Source organism: Salvelinus alpinus, chromosome 7 (genome assembly GCF_045679555.1).
Source record: "Salvelinus alpinus chromosome 7, SLU_Salpinus.1, whole genome shotgun sequence".
In the NCBI taxonomy this organism is placed as follows: domain Eukaryota; kingdom Metazoa; phylum Chordata; class Actinopteri; order Salmoniformes; family Salmonidae; genus Salvelinus; species Salvelinus alpinus.
The window spans coordinates 63,439,621-63,445,918 of NC_092092.1; the positions used below are offsets into that span (position 1 = coordinate 63,439,621).

General features: G+C 37.1%; 1 long non-coding RNA gene across 1 annotated transcript; it reads right to left on the reverse strand.

Moving 5' to 3' along the window:
- Positions 1 to 1,423: 1,423 nt before the first annotated feature.
- LOC139581462 (uncharacterized) lies at positions 1,424 to 5,708 on the reverse strand. Its single transcript, XR_011676223.1, has 3 exons — positions 5,355 to 5,708; positions 4,102 to 4,242; positions 1,424 to 3,810 (listed from the first exon to the last, which is right to left on the reverse strand). It is a non-coding gene; the product is annotated as an uncharacterized lncRNA (long non-coding RNA).
- Between the last annotated feature and the right edge of the window lie 590 nt (positions 5,709 to 6,298).

Genomic DNA, 6,298 nt, shown 5'->3' on the forward strand with positions numbered 1-6,298 from the left:
GGCACCTAATCATTGCCCCTTAGAAACTATTGCCTTGTCTGAAATCTACCCCTGACCTTGTCCCTACCTTCAGACACTTCTTGTCAATCTCCCTAGGTACTGCTGGTACTCTGGTAGGTTGCAAAGGATTGCATGGATTTGGCTAAAAACGATGTGATAAGAACTCTACCTAGCTTCCTTGTAGGGTATGTTGAGTTTCCACCATGTGCTTCTCTCAAATCTAGTGTGTGTCTTGGGTTGGAACCTAAGGGGTTGATTGTGGATTGGGTGTGCATTAGGGGTTGTTTTTTTGTGGGACATGTCATTGCTTGGGGAAGGGTTTATTTGGAGTGCTCTGTAATTGAGTGTATGAGACTACTGCATTTGTGTGTTGCCGCTGTCTGAATTGTGACACTGGTTTGAACCAGTAGGGGGAGACATAACCGTTTTCAAACTACTGAAGTGACTGCAGAGGTACTTACATGTACACACTGTATGTATGTATGTATGTATTACATGTACACACTGTATGTAAATAGTCATTCTCTGACTGTATGAGTTTGCTTGCCTTATCACTCTGTTCTTGAATAAAGGTTTGTTTTTTTCACGCTTTTTAAAACTTGATTTGTATTTGTTCTCTTTCTTTGGGATTTAATCTGAAATCTTATTGGACAAATCATATTGGATTTCCTTAAGAGGAGGCACCTCAGCCTCACTGTAAGGCCTTATGCTGTGAAAAGTGCTACTTGTGTGTTTAATCTCTTCTGAATTTCTCTCTCTCTTCTATCTCAATAAGAGGCATTTTAATTGGTCAGTGATAGCCAAATAACATTTGATTTCCTTGTCCCAGTACTGTAGGACATTGCTCAGTAGAGAAGGGGAATTCCTCAGCCAGGTATTCTGACAGTGTGTGTTTGGTAACTACCAAACTGAAGTCATGTAGTCCCAACCTGTCTGTTCTTCCCTTACTATCAGGCTGGTTACCTTATCCACGGCAACATAGCAACTCCTTTTTTCTATTCTGTTTTGATTTGCTACAGTTTGCACTGAAGAAAAGATGGCACACACTGTAAACACGTTCTTGCTGTCATGACAACACTACTTGACATTATTTTAACCAGTGTTCATATTATTATTATAATAAAAAAATATATATATTTATTGTTGTTGTGTGTTTGGTATCAGTGTTATTGTGTACAGGAACTCTCATTGTGAGAGAATATTCTGCATGAATATATTTTGTGCCAACTATCAATACTCCACTGTTATAAAGGATAAGATGTTTGTGCTGAGATAATGGTATTTAACATGGACTGAATGACAGTCATATACCAATAACAATGCTACTAATAAAGAAAATAAGTCTTTATCTATCATTAGTTTTCAATTATGTATTACCTTGTTGCCAATAACTAGTAACTAATAATTGTTCAGTGAAATTCTATTCAATGCAGCTGTTTTTATTTCAATAGCATTTTCAAATAATTTCTTGATAACAATGAAGTACATGCGGAAGTGTAATCAATCAATCAAATGTAAGAAGGGCTATATAAATACATCAGCTGATGTCACAAAGTGTTGCACAGAAACCCAGCCTATTACCCCAAACAGCAAGCAATGCAGATGTAGAAGCACTAGGAAAAACTCCCTAGGAAGGCCAGAACCTAGGAAGAAACCTAGAGAGGAACCAGGCTATGAGGGGTGGCCAGTCCTCTTCTGGCTGTGCCGGGTGGAGATTTATAACAGAACATGGCCAAGATGTTCATAGCTTTTTATTTATTTTTTATACTTTGTTTATTTAATTTTCAATACCAGCATTTAGAAAATAATTGCACTTGTAAGTTATTTGGTAGTAGTATAAAACAGCACATCAAAGACAACAATACAGCAAAACATAGAGAGACAGACATAAACAGTTATGGGTCAACTAGTACAGATAATACCGTCCTTAACATCAAAGATGTCGTGTATGCACATACCTGGCCTTACGTCACCAATATATAAATATACATCACAAATGTATTCGTTTAACATAAGAAAAGAAGGGATCCCACATTGCATAGAATTTGTCTACAGACCCATTGAGTGTGTGTTTAATTTTTTCCAACTTTATGCAATTTAAAACGTATTGACAGCTGCCTCTGATTGAGAACCATATTAGGCTGAACACAGAAACAGACAAACTAGACACACAACATAGAATTCCCACCCAGCTCACGTCCTGACCAACACTAAAACAAGCAACACACATAAGAACTATGGTCAGGACGTGACATTAGCTCACAACCTCAAATGAATAAGCTGCATGTATTAATTATGCATTTTTATTATGCATTACATAATAGTTTGTGGAAAGGGCTTAGTGGTACGTGACAAAACTGTAAATATTCTGCAGTGTTATTCTTGATGTGATCGAGGACTGTGATTCTGTGTTTATCTTCACTAAGTCGTCTATTAATGTCTTCTCGAAGAAAAGTAGTATATTCGTCTGCAATTGTTTTAGTCCACCAATTTCTGAAATTTTCTTCAGATTGATATAAGTCATTACCAATGTGTTTTATCAAGTCAAATTTTTCAGCCAGATACTCTCCAACGTTATGGAATTGATTAAGAGTTCCAAAATGGGGTATGTGGAAACGTAGGTCAAGACTTTTCTCTTTTTTATTATTGGTTTTCAAATCTTTTTTATGATAATTTCTAATTGACATAAATGTATTTGTTACCTGCTTATGGATGTCTTTAAAAGGTTGCAATCTGAAAGGTACTTCTGAAATGTTGTTGGGCAGAAATAGTTTACTCGAAATATAAAGTTGCTTTGGAAGTTCTCTGTCTTCAGAATTAGATTTAGAGTCATGGCTTTTCTCAGTGTTATTCTCAGTGTTAAAAGTGGCAAATTTTTCACGATAGTTTTCATAATTAGGACTACTGATTATCAAATTAAAGTGATTGATTGAGCTGATATATGGATCTAGAAAGGTTGTCAACTGTCCAGTCAAACCGTACCATTTGCTGTATCCAACAATAGTTGTTATACCATAAGATTTGTACAGTTCTTCTGAATCCTTAATCAGTAAATCCATGCATGAATCATGACCTGAATTTTGCAAACAAGGAGAGTTGAGCGTATAGATAAACAATTTCGTATTTCGCAATTTCTCATTGTTTTTCAATATTTGTTTTACTTCCTGAAGAAGTAACTCTTCGGTATGAATAATACAATTTTTGTCCTTTCCTTTCTTCTTCCCATCTTCTAATGTAAATAAACCAACAAAAACCGGTTCTCCACCACAAGGTGACTCTATAAATGCCCATGCATGTTGCGTATCAAACTTCTTCTTGTAACCTTTTGTTTGTAATGAGTAGTACTTATCAAGTAATTCTCTAATGTTTTCAAGATTATGTGAGATGTTTTGGTTTTCCATCAGATAGTCTGTATTAGCACTTATGCCATACTTGTTCAGTTCTGCTATATCCATTATTTTATGACCTGTAATTTGCAAAGGGGAGTTGAGCAAATATATAGAAAATGTTGTATTTTGCAATTGCTTTTCGTTTTCCAACATTATTTTCACTTCCTCATGAAGTAACTCTATGCTATGACTAATAATTATTCGAGGTTTGTTTTCCTTATTCTTTATATTGTTAGGTTCCAAAATTGCAACAAACAGATGAGTTGACTTTAAGTATGCCCATGTATATTCAGCATTCATCTTTTGATTGCAAACTTTTGTTTGTAAAAGGTAAAATGTATCACGTAATTTGTTTTCAACTTGTTTTGGTAGGTCCATTGACTGATCTGGAACGTTGATGTTAGCAGGACTGGGGCTTCCTCTGTAAGGAGAATCAAAATAGAAAAATTTGTTTTACAATTTGTAACGTGTTAGTGAGGGGTCAAAGAGAGCAACATCTTCTAGTAAAGATTCAGAAAATAACTATGGACTCTGGATTTACACGTGAAATGTATAACAATAGGACAACCATGTCCTCCACAATTAGTATGTTTAATATTAGTCCACTTTTGGTACAGTTTCAATAATGTTGCATGTCAGCTTCAAGATTTCAAAATATATGGCTTTCTGTCTCCTGATGCCAATAAGCATATTGTGAAAATGTAGGTCATACCTTTGGTGGTTCTCATTCCCCTCACTGTGGGATCTGGTTGATGTAGCAGCCACATCCTCCTCAGGAGGGCATCTATCAGCAGAACTGTCTGTGTTACTGGGAGAGTTCACATCACTCCCTTCAGACAGGAGCCTCTTCTTACTGTAGAGAAACATGAAGGAGAAATAAAAACAAATCCATCATTATTACAAATGGAACTCACAAACACTCAGTGCCCCCCTCCTCCTGGTTGAGTAGGTTTCTATTTTGTCCTTCCTAAAGAAAAGTTATAAATGTAACAAGTCCTTAATTTATACTGTCATAAAAAATATCTGTGTACTGAGTGGTAATAGTTTAAAATGCATAATCTGTGGCTTATAAAGATGGTTGTAGCACTTTACATGTGTTGCTTTACAGCCATCTTGGTAGCACTTTACATTACAGTAATAACATGGTAATAGTATAGTAACAATTTTTTGTAACTCACAATAGCATTATTTTGATGGTGAGTTACCATGTTATCACCACTTTATGCCGTGCTGTAATGTAAAGTGCTACTAAGATGGCGGTAGTACCTTTAAACTGCTGTGTCACTCAGAGATATTTTCCACTTTCAAGATAACACCAGTGCTGTCATTACTCAAGCTGTAGCAGGTGCCACCATACGCACATTTGATCTAGTCATTTTTTTTCTCAGAAATACAAGGAACAACATCTTTCTTTGTCATTTTAGGATTGGTCATAACGACAATCTTTATGATATCAGATGCTGTAGCACATCCAGCATGAGGTTTCTGTGGTCAATGGAGTACAGAAGTAAAAATCTGCCCAAGTTTGCCCTGTTCAATCACATTCATTCTCTTAAACAAAATACCACTACTGTTTTCTCATTAGTTGGGAATGTTCTTTGAAATGTCTCATACAACATATTTGGCTCATTGTTATCAACCTACTGCGTACCCCTTGTGTGCAGGGCCTGCTATTAGCATGCTAACACTCATTAAGACAGACTGGTAGCAAATCTAGCATAACTAGCCATCGCTAGCATTCACTGGTTGATGTAACTTTTGAGTGTCATGGAGTTGACTGATGACTATGACATGCAAAAATATTAATCACAATGTTTGGATGGGAGCTATAACCCGGTTATGACACACAACAATGTTTAATTTTAGAAAACCCCCCAGATAAGTAGTGTCAACCCATATTGTCATTTTTTGGGGGGGGGGGTTCTGTGGAAAGGAATCAAAGGAAAGATATATTTATATACTTACGGATAGTGAGCCATCACGACACTTTCAGGTTGCTCCAGAAGGCATGGCATTTCCAAGTTCAATTGTGGATTTTTGTTTTCTGAAAACAAAAATGTTACGCTTGTGTCTACACTTGGCATCTCGTTCATGTTTGTGTCTTTCGGTTCGCTGTCAGTCTAGAGCAGGGGTGGCAAACTCACTCCACGGAGGGCCTTGTTTCTGCAGGCTTTTGTTTTTTCCTTTCAATTAAACCCGAGACAACCAGGTGTGGGGAGTTTTTTTAATTACTATTTAACAGCCTTAGTCATCAATCAAGGACAAGGGAGAAGCGAAAACCCGCAGACACTCGGCCCTCCGTGGAATGAGTTTGACACTTGTGGTCTAGAGTATACCCACCTTCCACCTACTTTTCCCCATTGGCCCATTATAATGTCATTCTCATTTTGACCAATCAATCTTTATGTTAGTGATCCACGTCTTCCTTTTTGTATCACCTGACCTACAGGTGTCAGTACATGGAATGGAATGCTGCCTGTCCTGTCCTGTCCTGATGGGTGTGAGACAGTTGAGACGTTGCTGACTCATGTCGGATCTTATAACGCCTGGATTAGTATTTTCCACGTCAGCTAACTACATCATACGGTATGTTATAGCAATCTGGTGCCCAATGGCACCGTCGGGGACGTGGCATGCAACCATTGGTTGATGAATATAATGGGCGACGCAACCAAAGTATTTGTAACAAACATTTAAGGAAACTACAGTCCCAAATTGCACTCCACTCACAGCAAACCCCTTAACCCTCTCAATAGTCTTCACATTTTGAACCATACTATTACAATTACAAATAGATCTTGGCTTCAGAGAAATTAATCAACTTTATTTTTTGTGAGTGTAAGATTTCATCCAAAAGCAACAAGCAAGTAAATCTGAAAATGGGGAACCTAAACACAACACTGGTTCAT